This window comes from Vombatus ursinus, unplaced genomic scaffold (genome assembly GCF_900497805.2).
Source record: "Vombatus ursinus unplaced genomic scaffold, bare-nosed wombat genome assembly UNPS02005459.1, whole genome shotgun sequence".
Taxonomy (NCBI): domain Eukaryota; kingdom Metazoa; phylum Chordata; class Mammalia; order Diprotodontia; family Vombatidae; genus Vombatus; species Vombatus ursinus.
This window is the reverse complement of record NW_020945237.1, coordinates 3,305,552-3,321,735: the sequence shown is the minus strand read 5'-3', so window position 1 is coordinate 3,321,735 and position 16,184 is coordinate 3,305,552. Positions and strand designations below refer to the sequence as shown.

Here is a 16,184-nt window from a genome sequence, read left to right as displayed (position 1 = left end):
CCTTCTTGCGCTAACCTTTCATCTCTCTCTGGTCAGACTCTAATGCATGCTCTAGTTATTTGTGTGTGCATGCTAAATTTTAAAATTATATTTTAACAGTTTTATTGATATCTTTTCTTTTAATATCACTCATTTCTGGAAATACCATAAGCTAGCGACAGAGAATAACGGTGAAGCCACATAACTAACAGCATATGGCACATTTTGCACTCATCCCCCAGCTCCCTCAGGAAAGGAGACAGATGCATTTCCTCATCTCTTCTCCTTGGGCAAGATTGGTCATTCAGTTCCACAGTGTTCAGTTTCTTTTTCATTACCATAATTATAGTCGCTGTCTATATTGTTTTCCTGATTCAGCTTTATTTCATTCTGCATCATTCATGCAAATCTTCTCATGTTTCTCTGAATTCCTCATTCATTTTCCTTCCTTAGGGTATGATACTACTTCCTTATATTTATATAACATAATTTTTCAAGTCCCCTGTAAAATGAGCTGGAGAAGGAAATGGCAAACCACTCCAGTATCTGTGCCAAGAAAATACCGAATGAGGTCACAAAAAGCCAGACAGAACTGAAACAACTGAATAACAACAGCAGTACCTCAATGATTAAACCTTTTAGTGTTTATTCTGAAGAGGCCTTTGTGAAGGCTGCATGGTGTAATGGATTAAAGGATAGCCTTGGAATCAGGAAGATTTCCCTTGAAGTCCTGCCACTAACATACACTGACTATAGACAAATTACTTAATCTCTCTCTGTCAAGATTATAAAAAATTTTTCAAGTAGGCATCTACTTTGTTTGCAGGTTTGTTTGTTTGTTTTGCTACAACAAAAAAGCACTCTTGTATGTCTTGAGTGGGTGGCTCAGTGGATAGAATGCTGGACCTGGAGTCAGGAAGATCTGAGTTCAAATGTGACCTCAGATACTTATTATCTATGTGACCCTGGGCAAGTCACTTAACCTGTTTGCCTCAATCTACTGGAGAAGGAAATGGCAAACCACTCCAGTTTCCTTGCCAAGAAGACCCCATGGACAGCATGCATACTATAGCCCATAGGACCATGAATACAACTGAACAACATTTGCTCTCCCCTGCTTTTTGAATACCTAATTCCCTCCATTAGAATATAGTCCTTCTTGCTGCTGCCTTTTATACTCTTGTTTTAAAATTCTTTAAAATTTGTATTGATGTCTTCTGTTTTATTTACCTTCATTTCTGAACATATCCTTCTCCTTTCCCTCCCCTCCCCTCTCCTCAGGGGAAGGTAACCTGGAATGGGAGAGCTTCTGCTCATATTCCAGCCCTGATCCTTACTGTGCCTGTGTGACCTTGGATATGTTAGCTAACCTCTCTGAGCCTCAGTTTTCTCACCTGTAAATTAAGGGGGTTGGGACTAGATGGGCTCTGAAGTCCTTTGCCACTCTGGACCTAAGATCCTATGATCAATATAACAAAACATGGGAAAGAAGGAAAAAAAGCAGCCCTGGGACAGTGACATCATCTGAGTCTGACAGTATCCGCACCCTTCAGGTCCCGACCTTTGCAAAGGAGGAAGGTGCATTTTCTTATTCCTTTGGTACAATTCATTCTTAATGAATAAAAAGCATTAAAATTGCCTTTATTTTGGAATTTTTGGCATCATGCTTTCCTATGTTTGGGCTGTATTTTGGTGGTTTCTAAACAAAGGATGTTAATTGCCACTGCACCAGTCTCTGCATATGGTCCTTGAGAGAAGAATGAAGGTGAGTGCGACAGCATGTTGCTTTCATAATTCAGCATCTAGCACAGTACCTACACAGAGTAGGCACTCAGAATATGCTTTTGAGTTTTAAAAGGTGATATACTTAGCACAGGGCCAGTGCCTGTAGTAGGTAGTTAATAAATGTTTTCTAGTCAATTGATGCCATAAATTATATATATCTAACTATGTCTGTCTAACTATATCTGTACAATGTCATAAGAGTATAGCTTCAGAGGTGGAATCACGGAGGTTATGGGGGTCACAGGATTTCCTGCTGGAAGAGACTTTTGAGGTCATCTAGTTCAGGGCTTCTTAAACTTTTTTCCACTTGCAACCCCTTCAACGCTTCTTAAACTGTGGGTTGTGATTCCATATGGGGCTGAGTTCACCTTCTTCATTTTACAGTTGTGGAAACTGAGGCATAGAGGTGTTACCTCACCAAGATCACTCAAGTAGTAAGTGGAAGAATAGGGATTGGAATTCTGCTCCTTGCCCTTCCGACCCCAAATCCAGAGCTCCATACAGAGTACCAAGCTACCTTCCTGTCCCTTGGAAGAGGACAACAGAATTATTATTTAGTAATTTAGGACTTAAAAAGAGATTTTGGCATAGATCAAATTGTTCCAGTGTTAGAGAGGACCTTAGAGATCATCTTTCTCACTTTGCAGTTAAAGGAATTGTGACCTTTTACAGGTTAATTGATGAATGGAAGGTCACAGTATTTAGTGGTTGTAAGGACTAGAATGCTGGTTTCTTGGCACCCTGCTGAACGTTCTTTTCATTTAACCACCTTTTATAGGGAAAAGCCAGTTTTTAAACCATAAATGATCTTCATGAATGAACAGAAGTGAACATCTTACCTACTTATTGTGGAGCATATTACGCATTAATAATGTAGCAGTAGATGTTCTCTGTAACAAAAGCATTAAGTACTATGATTTATACTTTGTCAAATATTCTGACACCCTAGGAATATCCAAAAAGGTATAGGTTGTTTTTTCCCCTTCCATAGACATTTAGGTCTTAATAAACTGAATTAATATCATGTTTGCCACTCCACACGCAAACAATAAGATACTCATTGCTCTCATAGCCTTTTCAGTGACACTGATTACATGGAATAAGTGCACGATTATAGAAACACAGTTTGAAATTAGGACACTTTACTAAGCTGTCTGTTGGACAGTCAGTTTAAAATAAATCACCCACAATGAAGTGAGTGAAAAAGAAGCAGGTCCTATCTGTAAAATTACAAGACATTCAGAATAAATGTTATGGAGGGAATGTGGCCACAAGAAGAGCGAATACTTTGCAGAATAATCTTGTATTATTCAGAGCAAAGCAAAAAAAAAAAAAAAAGCCACATAGAAAGGAGAATCTTGTGCATAGTAACTGTATTTTAGTCAAACCAGTGCTTGACTCTGGCAGGAGAATCTGACAGATCTTGGGTGTCCTGCTTGGTAAAGGCTTAGAATGGCCATTTTAGGCTTGCAGGGCTTTGGATAGGAAGGTCCAGCCAAAAAAAGATGGCTAGAACTAGGCAGGGAAGAGCCCAGGAGGGCTCCCAGAAAGGAGGGGCTTGGTCTGGCTATAAAAATCCCCCAGAAAGTGGAAAAATAAGGACTGTGGTTTGGTAGTTAGTTATAGCTCTCCCTGAGAAAAGAGCAGATGGAGGAACAAGATCCAGGAGGACAAACCCCGCCAGACTTTCCACTGGGAAATGGCCAACACAAGGTATTGACGCTAAGCCTACTTTAACACAGATGATGAAAAATCCCAATCTAAGTCCCATCTTTTTGAGTTACGTAGGGTTCTTTGAAGGAAAGAGGGAAAGCCATGGAGAAGACTAAAGAGGGAAGAAGGTAGAGAGGAAGGTACAATAGGTGAAAGGATATGGATGGTGGGACCTTTTGAGAATAGTTCTCAGGCAGGAAAATGTTGTAATACAGCACTAATTTTATCACTTTGTTCTTGATACAACCGACTCCCTAGGGGTATGTCGTTTTAAAACAAACACATTTTGAGTTGTGCTTTTATATTCTGAAGAGTTTTAGTCTTGAGGATAAAGATTGGCATTTTTTTTTAAAGCTTCTTGAAGTACGAATCTGTAGCAGACATCATTCATCCATTCCAGGCAAACTGGAATAATTTCCTACCTCTATGCTAATTTTGCTCATGCTTTTCCTACACCTGGCTTACCTATCTTCACTGTGTATTAAAGCCCAACCCAAGTTTCAAATATCATGAAGCCTTCCCTGAGTGTCACCTTCTGCCTTCCCTTATATTTCTATACCTTTCTCCCTTTCCTATGTCAGGGTTCTCATTGGCTCAGAGTTGCCAACTATTTGATGACCAGATGTGAAGTTTTCTTTGAGAACAAAAAATGATCATTTAAAATACTTACATTTATTAGCGCATATTCCATGTAAGTTTTTTTTTAATATCTACTTGGCTTTACAAATATTTAAGACAAATACCCATTAAAAGACTGTTGTGTTGTATATCTCTGAGCCTTGCTGTTTGTAATTGTAATCTTATTTAAACAGTCAGGGTTTAAATAGTGATCCCCAAAACATAATATCCAGCTATTTATCTGCCTGTCCATTTTTCCTCCTACATTATGTAATCACAAAAAATTTACCATGAAACATGAGTTACATGAGCTTGATTTTATATCTTTTGCAGATATAAAGGGGCCCTTAATCTTACATGCTCTGATAATAAATTTTCACACTATTTTACTCTTCGGGAGGAAATTGATCTATGATAACTTGAAGAAAAGAGCACAAGGTATGTGGTTTTGGAGTGTCTAGGGGAAAATCCTAATTTGTTTCGTAAGTATGATCAGATGAACAATTTTAGACCAGAAACTCCTTCAGTAATGAGCTTTTTTTTATTTTCTGTTTTTGTCATAAAGGAAAATAACGAATCTATTTGACTTCCAGAGAGGAAGGAATATAGTATAGTATCGAAGGAATCTAGTTCCTTGATGGAAATATTTTCTTTGGTATAAATAGGAGGGAAAAAAACCTCTTCCTTGTTTCCAGCCACTCAAAGAAAAGTAACTTGCACTGAAGATTTCCTTAGCCAAATGGGCTGCCTTGGCCAGTGGCTCAAAGCTTCACATGATGAGATGTTTCCATTTTCGTCAACCTCTGTGTCTGTTTTGGAGGAAGGAATATTTCATTCCCTTTCTCTCTCTCCATTCTATGCCTGGAGGTTGGTGGGAAGGGGAGGAAGGGATGTGTCTCTGTAGAGGGTACAGAAGCACCAAGCACAGGAATAGTTTGTTTCCTGGGAGTGGGTTAAAAGTAAACATGGGATTCCAGCGAGGCCAGCTGTGGAGCTGACTGGCAGCTGTGCCCTGGAGGGGACCATTTGGCAGGGCTGACAGTTGAGAAGGAGAAGCTGTGACTCAGCCATGAATGTAAACATTTGTTTAGTTTAAATGATTAGGAGCAGAACTTCTGGTCTCTAGTTATTAACTGATTATAAAGAGGGAAATGGAATAAAGGCTTGGTCTTTGATGATGTCATTTCGAACAGTACTAGTAGAAGTATAGACAATATTTGAACTCTGACACTACATGATATGAATGGCATTCTCTCCCCTCGCCACCCCTTCACAATTTTTTATTAAGTTCAGAATTAGGATCATAGGATCAAGATCTAGAGTTGGAAGGGAAATCAGAAGCCTTCTGGTCTATTCTCCTCCCCTCCAATTTTGCAGATGAGGAAACGGAGGCCCACAGAGGTTATAAGTGGGATTTGAACTCAAGTCCCATCATTCCAAGTTTAGCACTCTTTCTTTTCATTGATACTGATAATATGGAAAAGGTCCAGAGGGAAGTGACCAAGAATAGTTTCAAGTACATGTCATGAAAGGATCAGCTGAATGATCTGGAGATGTTTAGCTTGGAGAAGCAAGGATTTAGGGCACTTACTAGCCATGTCCAGTTAAATGGAAGAGGGATTAGGCTTATCTTCCTGCGTTCCACACCGCTGAATTGGGAGCAATGGGGCACATCGCAGAGAGGCCAATTAAGGAGAAACTTCTTAACTGGTAGAGCTTGCCAGAAGTGGAATAGCTTGTCTCTGGAAGTTGTGAGTTTCTTTTCATTATTGGTCTTCACATAAAAGCTGGATGACTACTTGTCAGGTATATTATTTGTATTGTTGTTCAGTCATGTCTGACTCTCCATGACCCCATTTGGGGTTTTCTTTTCTTTTCTTTTTTCTTTTTAGTGAGGCATTCAGGGTTAAGTTATTTGCCCAGGGTCACACAGCTAGTAAGTGTCAAGTGTCTGAGGCCAGATTTAAACTCAGGTCCTCCTGACTCCAAGGCCGGACCTCCAAAGCCACCTAGCTGCCCTGATTTGGGGTTTTCTTGACAAAGCTAGTGGAGTGGTTTGCCGTTTCCTTCTCCAGCTCATTTGACAAATGAGGAACTGAGGCAAACAGGGCGAAGTGACTTGCCCAGGGTCAAACGGCTAGTAACTGTCTGAGGCCAGATTTAAACTCAGAATGATGGGTCTTCCTGACTCCAGGCCTGGTTCTCTATCCACTGCACTACCTAGCTGCCCTTGGGCATGTTATAGAAAGGAGTCTTTGAGGCATAGGTTAGAAGGTACAGCTACTGTCCTGAATACCCAGAATTTTCTTCTTCCTCACTGATAACCACTGGAATCACTAGCTTTCTTTAGGCCTCCAATGCCATCCCCTTCATGATTCCTTTTCTAGACCACCTACTTGCTTTTGCTGTTTCCTTTTTAAAATTATCTGGCATGATCTGTGTAACACATCCACATACATGTTGGACCTACCCAAGAGATATAATCTGTATCCTCAGTGCCTGGGATGTATTTAGACACTTCATGTTTTGAATTGAAGTAAATTCTTCCAGAAAGAATAGCGAGCGTGAGTGCAGGAGAAAGGGGAAATCTAAGAGAAGACACAGCTTTGGCAGTGAACAGATCATAGATGTTGGAAGAGACCTTAGAGATTGAATCCAACCTCCTTATTTTACATATGAAGAATTTTTAGGCCAGATAGATTAATCAAGTGACTTGCCCAGTGTCCCACAGCTAGTAAATATCAGGAGCAGGAGTCAAACACAAGTCTTCCTGGTTCCTTAGTACAAACTCTTCGTATCTCCCCTTCATTCCTCACCTCAGTCCCATTTTAGAAATCAAAGGGAGAGACTTGAAGGCAGCTGTAAACACTGTTAGAGAAGGCTGGGGGACCTTAGAACTCTGTAGTCCAATTCCAGTTTCTATTTTTTTTTTTTTTTAACGAGGGCTACAGACATTAACTTGCCCAGTGTCACACAGCTAGTTGTTTCTGGGCAGAACCAGGATGCAAAATCAGGCTTTTTGATTCCCAAGTTCTACCACTGTAAATGACCTTTATACTGTGCAACCTCAGTAAGATGATGGACGTTTAAAGAATGTCCCAACATTCAAAGATGAGTGGAATGGATCATTAGGAAAGAATTGCATTTGTGGGATGCAGTATTAGGGAAAGCAGATGATTGTAACGTTGGGTAACAAAATCTAACGTTATAGCCTTTGTATTTTGTAAAGTGAAGAGAGCTACAAAGGAATGGGGGAGGATCATATGTGAGGAGATGAGTTTTTGGTGACTTTGATGCGTTATTTCTGCCTTTCTTTGTATCCTTAGTGCTTAGATTAGTGCCTGGCAACACTTAATATAGGCTGGTTATTGTTGTTGGTCATTTTCAATCGTGTCTGACTCTCCATGACCCCATTGTGGACTTTTCTTGGCTAAGATACTGGAGAGGTTTGCCATTTCCTTCTCCAGCTCATTTTTCAGATGAGGAAACTGAGGTAAACAGGATTATGTGACTTGCCCAGGGTCATACAGGTAGTAAGTAAGTAAATCCACTGAGAGTGGATTTGAACTCAGGTCCTTCTGACTCCAGGCCTGGCGTTTTATCCACTGTGCTATCTAGCTGCACCTAACGTATGCTTGCTGATTAGCTACCAGAAGATTGATCTGTATCCTGAGCCCGGTGTGAGACTGCCCCTGCTTGTACTATGCTCATTGCTTTAATGTGGATGATAGGGGTGATAACTTTGGGATTCAATGAATTGCTTCTCATAGCTCTTCTAGACCGCAATTCCAGAACCGGTTTAGCTTGCCTCTCTGTGTGCCCTTTCCAGTGCTCTGAACAGCAAACATGTGGTGTACATGGGGTGGAGGATTAGTCCAGAGTAATAATACCGAGAGCTTTAAGCTTTGCAAAGACATGATCATTTTTTATTGTGCTTAGCACAATGCCTGGAACACAGTAGGCACTCTATATACTGGTTAATTGACTGTTGATGAGGCAGTCTTTGGGTTACTGTTATTGTTAATAAAAGCTGTTATTTCTACAATACTTTCAGATTTGTCGAGTGCTATGCCTTCGAGGTGCAAGTATTGTATACATCATTATCCTTGTTTTACAGATGAGGAAATTGAGGCTTAGAGAAACTTAAGTGAGCTACCCAGAGTCAGAGTCAGTAAATGTGGGAAGTCAACTTTGAACCTGGTTCTCTGCTGGCTCTACATCTAGTACTGTTTCCATTATACTAACCTGCCTCTGAAATAAAGTGTTTTTTACCTACCTCTCAGATGGATTTTAAGTGGTACAAGTGTGTCCAGGTTATGTGATTTACTTTATTCATCATTGAATAAAGAGTGCTCCTTTTAAAGAGTGCTGCTAATGGCTTCCTTTCCTACACCGGGTATAAATTCTTAATCACATTGGGTTGTCAGAGAAGCAGCCATAGGCTAGATTGGTGTAGCCTGCTGGGGATAGACCTTTCTCCTGGGATGTGGGTTGTAGTTCTTTTAGGAACTTGTTTGCCTGTCAGTGTTTTAGGTCTGGTTACAAATGGTAATGGGGCGGTGAGGTGGAGCAGTAGATAAAGTGCTGGGCCTGGAGTCAGGAAGTCTACTTCTTCATGAGTTCAAGTCTGGCCTCAGATACTTCCTAGCTGTGTGACCCTGGACAAGTCACTTCACCCTGTTAGCCTCAATTTCTTCATCTGTAAAAGGAGCTGGAGAAGAAAAAGGCAAACCACTCCAGGATCCTTGCCAAGAAAACCTCAAACGGGATCACAAAGAGTCAGACGTGACTGAAATGAATGAACACAACATACCTTTTTCAGAAGGACTGGGGCACAGAATGGGAGGTATGAGATGGTATTTTCTTCATATAAGGATGTGTATTTATTTAGTGAGATCTTTATAGTTGGAGTCAAGTGTAATAGCACGATATCTTAAAAGTCATGAGAAATATTGTTACTAATGACATAAAAGAGATTTCAAGTGATGTCTAGCTAGTAAGTTTCGACCAAAATCTCCTTGAGGCGAACCTTGTTTTTTGTTGTCTGTTTTGGACTTCTTCTCTCTTGCTATCTGATTAAAATAATTTCTAATATTGTTGGCTTTTGGGATTAGATCGGCACCTCTTTTGATAGACTTAAATTTCTGTCTGCATGTGATGATGTAGGTGGAGAAACCCCAGTTCTTCATTGATTAGCAAGAGAAAATATGGAACAAATGATAAATTTAAATCACGCTTCGGAAGCAGCCAGATGAGACCCTGGGGTCATATGGAATGAGTTTCTATTTGTCTTGCTCCCAAAGACACTATTATACTTTGAAAATCTATTGGGCGAATTAATCAAATACGCTGTGAAGGCTCTTCATGACCGAAGACAATACATTAACTTGGTTATCTGATTGTCATCACAAATCACAAAGACATAATATCTAGCGGTTCGTATCAGCCGCTGGAGAATTTAAGCTTTTTTTTTTTTTAAACTATACATCTTGGAGTTTGTCAAGGATGGAGGAGAAGGAGAGGGAAGACAAAGGGAAGTTAATATGATGTTGCCATGGTATTATTCAACACTGGTGTCCATTTCTAGTGGATGCAGGAGGAGTGATGACTATATAAATATAAATGTGTGTGTGTGACTTGGAGGAGTGGTTTGCACCTGTATCTTTATAGATGTCGAGGAATTCTAGGGGTGGAAACTCCATCCATAGGCCATAGGATCATAGCTCTAAAGCTGGAAGGGAATTTATAGATCATCTAGTTGGAATACCCCATTTTGCAAGTGAGAGGACCGAGGCCTAGGGAGGTTGTTACTTGGAATATAAATAGTAAACATTAGTAGCGGCAGGATTTTAACCTAGGTCAGACCAGATAAGTGACTCCTCCATAATTTAGAATCTTAGAAAGATGCCTGAAACGTGCAAGTCTATGGTAAATTGTCTATGGTAACAACGGATAATATGTGTCAGAGACAGAACCTGCCACAAAACCATGCTATCTCCCTACCAGGTATTTGAAAAGCTAAATCAGGCATGAGTTAGAACTAATATCTTCAAACATCGTATCACTTGAGACTTTGCATTGATTAAGTCTGATCTTGGGCCTATCACCTGGTATTGGCGTGGCAGTGTATGGAGCTTGCTTAGTATTCGGTTTGAAAATTAAACAATGTCTATTGTGGAATCAATAAAAAGAGGCAGAAGTAGGGCATCTGGATTGTTAATGCATGCAGAGAAGAGTTTTTTTTTTATCCCCCTGCCTGTGATGTAGAGTGCTGTGTTTTATCTTTCAAAAGAGTCCAGGGGATTTGGTAATTCTATATATGTATATCCAAATCCCTTCTCCCTCCTTTCACTCCCTCCTTTCTTTCTGTTGATTTAGTCTTGCATTACACAGTACTTTATTTAGACCATGTCTACTTGGGGCAAAGCTTTCAAACCATACTATATCATTTACACCAAAATATTTCCTCCCTGTCTGTATTGTTGTTGATCTGTCAGGAAATAGAGAGACTGTTAAGATGTAATCCTGATGTGCTATGCCACTCTATCCCTCATTTACTTCTGACTGACATTGAGTCATGAGCTGTTTTTGGTCCAGAAACCTCCTCTCCATATGCTAGAGCACATGTGATTGAGACACGTGTTTTGATTAAATATTTTGTGGGGTGAATCCATTTAAGATATTAAGAGAAGTAGTGACCACACTTGCATGAATTCTCCATTCCATTCTTAATTTTTCCCCCATGCTATGTAGAAACAAACTCTCTTCTCAGTCTAGGAAGGTGCATCTGAGCTAGAGTTTTGTGTTCCATTGGAACTGAACATGTAATAAAAGCTTCATTAGTTCAGAGCAGTCATGGATGCCTTGGTAGTCTGGTGAAGCCTTATGGAGCCTTTCTGTCAGCAGCAAATATTTATTAATTACCTACTACATGCCAGGCACTGTGCTAAGTGCCAGGGATACAAAGAAAGGCAAAAGATAATCCTTGCCCTCAAGGAACTCACATCCTAGTGGGTGTATGGAGGGAACAACATGAAAACAGCTAGGTACAGATGATCTGTATAAAGAGTAAATAAGAAATGATCAGCAGAAGGAGGGCACTAGAATTAAGAGGATTTGGAAAAGGCTTCCTGTGGAAGGTTGGGTCTTACCCGAGACTTGAAGGAAACCATGGGAGCCTGGAGATGGAGATGAGGAAGGAGCATTCGAAATATGAGAGACAGCCAGTAAAAATGCCTGAGTTGAGAGATGGAGGGTCTTTTTCAGGGAATATCAAGAAGGCCACTGTCACTGGATCAAAGAGTACACAGTAGGGCGTAAAGTCTAAGAAGACTGGAGAGGTGGACGGGTGGATGTGTTTTGAAGGCCCTCAGTCAGATGGATGATTTTATATTTGATTCTGATGTGATTCAGAGCCATTGGAGTTTCCTGGTGGGGTGGTGGTGACACTGTCAAGTCTGTACTTAAGGAAGATCACTGTGATGGCTGAATGCAAGATGGACTTCAGTGGAAAGCGAATAATGTTTTTAAATGCGTAAAATAAAATAATGGCAAGATGAGAATAGGGGTCATTGAAAGTACATAACAGGTGTGAGGCCTTTTACCCCGTCATGGTGGTTCACAGATTGGACCAGTATGTGGAATGTCCTAAAATGTGCCTGGGGTAGTGGATAGAGGGCTAGCCAGAAAGACCTGGGTTCACTTTTTGCCTCAGACATATCTTGATTATATGATCCTGGGCAAGTCATTTGGTGCTCTAGCAAAGTCTAATACTGTGAATTGTAGAGAAGATATCTACCTGAATTGGTGAAGGGAGTCTCCTCATCTGGGAGTTCCTTATGCCAATGAAATCACAGGTCCAATCACAGTGTCTGTACAATGACTACAATATCTCCATGTTCACAGCAGAATTAGAATTAAAGGAAATATGTTGCTGTTTTTACTTGAACTCTAAGATGAAAACATGATTTATTTTAGTTTATTCTGATTTATTATGCATTTGGGCAGAAGTGCTTCTGTATGAAATTGCTGCCCAAGCAGTGCCACCTAGGCCTCAATATAGGCAGGATGGTGCAGTCCAAGCAGACTTGTGAAAAAGTTTCCTTTTTCAGTGGTCACTAATGATCAAACCACAGCCTGTCAGCTCAACAGACAATTCATGCCTTTACCTGATTTGTGAACAGAGGTTGACTTAGGAAGCTACTGATGGGTCCCTACTGCCGTGGACAAACTCCTCGTTCTATCTTTAGTTTGATGTATGCATTACATAACAGCGTATAGATTGACAGCGTGTTCCATGTCAGCCTAAATTTAACTTTTATTATAGGACATTAATTATGTTAAAGATCATTTTCAATTAAAACACCATGACAGGACTTTTTAGGATGACTATTGGGGTCATTCTGGGCTACTTTTAAAAAAAAACTAAGCTATTTTGTTCTTTATTTTTCAAGCACATGTAAATTCATTTAATATATCACACAAGCCTTTTTAAAGTGCCTATATGCATTAGCTTAGTGTTGGTAAAGGTAGATAGGTTAAACCTCTGTGTTCTCTTTGGTCACCTGGTAAGCTAGAGGGCCATTTCTTCTCAGAGCACCTCAGCACAGATGAGATCTTGTACTGTGCTGGGTAGCCATATCGTCAATCACTGGATGAGGGCCACGATGGCTTATTATCCCAATGACAGTTTAGGATATGTATGGTCCATGGACAACTTCCATGTGGAAGGGAGCTGTATTATTTGTATTCATTACTTGAACCAGAAATGGAACATTAAGATACAAAACACTTTGCTACAAATATTCCCCAAAGGTGGCTACTGCTTGCCAAACTGAAGCCATTTGGTTTAGATGACATTTCAACACCAAGGAATGGGCTGCCACAAAGGATGTGAGTCACCCAGCATTGGGCCTTTAGGGCATTCCAGTGCTAATGTATAGCCCACCTAAGAAACAGTACCTGGACCTAGGCAAGTATTTGCCTACTCTCAGCCACTCCCTCTCCCTTCCCTATCCTGCATCTTATGCTACACTGCTTGAGTAGTACTATTCTGGGGACTCTTTGGGATTATCCCATAGCTGATGCTGCTTTTGCCATTGCCTACCTGTAGGTGAATATTCAGGAATGATGCTAAGAGATAAGTGAAGCCATGAGAGCCAATGAGATCATTAAGAAGGTATAGATGGAGAAGAAGAAAGCAGAGGACAGAACCGTAGGGCCTATAAGGTTGGAAAGCAAGACACAGATGTTGCTCCAGCAAAGAAGACTACTAGGGAGTGGTCAGACGGGAAGAGATCCAGGTGAGAACAGCTTCCTAAAAATCCAGGCTGGTCAATAATTTCAGATATTACAGTGAGGTGAAGAAGAGTGGGGACTGAAAAAAGAGCTGTAAGAGTTGTCAGGGCAGATTTATCAGATTAAAAGTTTGCTGACGATCTTGGAGGGAACAGTTTTAGTTTGGTGGTGAGGTCAGAAGCTAGATTGCAGGGGTTCAAAAGTGATTTGAGACAGTGAGTGTTGGATTGGATTGGATTGGATTAAAAATACCCAAAGAAGACTGATTGTGTTTTTCCTCTGTACTGTTTGTTGTTTAGTCATTTTTAGTTATGTCTGACTCTTTGTGACCCCATTTTGGGTTTTCTTGGGAGAGATCCTGGAATGGTTTGCCATTTTCTTCTCCAGCTCATTTTACAAATGAGGAAACTGAGGCAAACAGGTTGAAGTGACTTGCCCCGGGTCACAGAGCTAGTAAATGTCTGAGGCCAGCTTTGAACTTGGGAAGATGAGTCTTACTGACTCTAGGCCAAGCATTCCATCAACTAAGCCGCCCCATCTGTACCGTTAGGAAATATTATTTCCAGACTTTACATTCCTGATGATCACATCGGCACCTACCTAAAATTTCTCCTTTAGAATCCAAATGAAAAAAGGGTGGAAAAGAGCTTCTAAGTCCCTTGTCTCTCCCCCATCTTAGTAGCAGTGATGTTAGATGCTCTCAGCATTGCTTATAATTAATCCCTTTTTTCAGGCCCTCTAGAATTCCCATTCAGTGTCTTACACAAGGACACATCCTTTTCTCCTCCATCCTCATCAAGTCCAATCTTATGCCCCAACTATGGAGCTGCCATGAGTGGCATAGACTTTATTTACCCTGGGCAAACCGGGAGAGTTGCCGCTTCTGCTCACCTCTTGCTGGGGAGAATGAAGAGGTTGACAGCTCTGGCTCTCCATTACACAGTTGAAGAGACTCAAGTAACTTAGTTACTTAATGACTTAAGTAACTTAAGTTAATTGTGCTCTAATGACATCTCTTGGAGTCAGAAGACCTAGTTTTGAGTCTTGGTTGCTACACTTTGGACTACAAGTATCAGTTTCAGTTTCCTCGTGTGTAAAAGGGATGACAATAAGTTACACTAACCTAGGCTTCTTATGAGGAGTATGCTTTGTAACCTGTCTTGTGTCATATGTACCGTTATTATCTTGCGTTGTATCTCTGAATTTATTTTCCCACAGAAATAATGTCACACTGGGTATTTGGGCTTTAGAGTAATATTCACATAGGGTATAACTGGGTGGCATAGTGGAGAGAGAGAGAGCTGACCTCAGAGTTAGGAAGAGCTGAGCTCACGGCTTGCCTCTGACAAGTATCAGCTGTGTGACTCTGGGCACCTACTCTTTACATGACCAAGGAAACTCGCTAAAACACGGCTTCTTAGCCTTTTTTTTTTTATGGCATGGATCCTTTTTGCAGTTTGTTAAAATCTATCTCCTTCTTTCTCAGAATAATATTTTTAAATGTGTAAAATAAAACACATAGGATTACAATGGAAAGCAGTTACATTAAAATAGTTATAAAAATATTTAAAAGAAAACAAAGTACACAGACCCAAACTAAGAACCCCTGCTTTTGTTGTTTGCTGATCAGTCATTTCAGTCTTTGTGACCCCATTTGTGGTTTTCTTGGCAAAGATACTGGAGCAGTTTGCCATTTCCTTCTCCAGTTCATTTTACAGATGAAAAAACGGAGGCAAACAGGGTTAAATGACTTGCCCAGGGTCACACAGCTAGTAAGTGTCAGAGGCCAGATTTGAAATCGAGTCTTCCTGCACTGAAACCTAAATTACAGAGTGGTCGCCTTTTGCTTTGATACAGAGAATTTTCTCAGGGAGTATTTCCTACACCAAAGAAATGAAAGATCTGGCTCCCTCAAAATAGTAAAAGATACTATAAGTTTCAAGTACATTGTGGGTTCAGTAATTCTTTGTAGTCTAGCCTTTTAACCTTACTACCATAAAATACATTTTTTCTATAAGAAAATATTTCCTGTATTCCAGATGTCTTAACTCTTGGAATTCAGTTAAACACACATTTATTTAGCATCCCTGCTAGGTTTGATAGTGAATATAAGTTGAAGACTGTCTATGGTCAAGTCTACAAACATTTACCAAACACTCACTATGTGCCAGACACTTTGCTAAGGATTGGAGAATACAAAGAAAAGAAAAAACAAGTTCCTGTCCTCTAGAAGCTTACATGCTTATGAGCTTGAGCATGTACTTGTAACATAACTTTATCAAATAGCAAAATAAGTACATTTTTCTCAGAAGGTAGAGAATACTTTTTCACTGGAGAATTTTCAGATTTAATGCTGAATCTCACTGCAAGCTTGTTGATTGATTTTCTCTTGAAGAGTACTTAATCTGATTGTGTTTGCAATCAGAGTTGGCTTTTTTAGAGGACGAAACCAAAAGAAAAGCACAACAACCTGGTGCAGGTTCTTTAAAACAGAGCATAGTAATCTTTAAGTTAAATGGTAGATTCTAGGAATGGGGTATTGTGAGTGACAGGGATTAACCTTTTGAAACACTGAAAGTTTTTTTTTTCTTTTCAAAAACCTTTTCCTACCTTAGTACAATATACTGAATGTAATTTAATTTTCCTTTGATTCAGAATTTTGTTATGCTTCATGTTTGTCATTATGAATGTCAATTATCATTGCACTGAAAGCTAAGAACTAGGAAAATCGATTACTATTCCCCTGAGATGTAGAAGATTAGACTGATTCTGTGACCTAGCCTGGAAGTTGC

The 16,184-nt window shown here is 40.1% G+C and overlaps 1 protein-coding gene across 3 annotated transcripts in view; it reads left to right on the top strand.

Moving 5' to 3' along the window:
* Window positions 1-16,184, top strand: part of CDK14 (cyclin dependent kinase 14) — a 664,870-nt gene that overhangs the window by 80,799 nt on the left and 567,887 nt on the right. Inside the window, exon 3 of one of the 3 annotated variants that reach the window (XM_027847912.1) lies at window positions 4,429-4,533. The exons of the other annotated variants lie outside the window; for them this stretch is intronic. The gene's annotated coding sequence lies outside the window, so the exon portion shown is untranslated. The remainder of the gene's footprint in view (window positions 1-4,428; window positions 4,534-16,184) is intronic. 3 annotated transcript variants of the gene reach the window in all.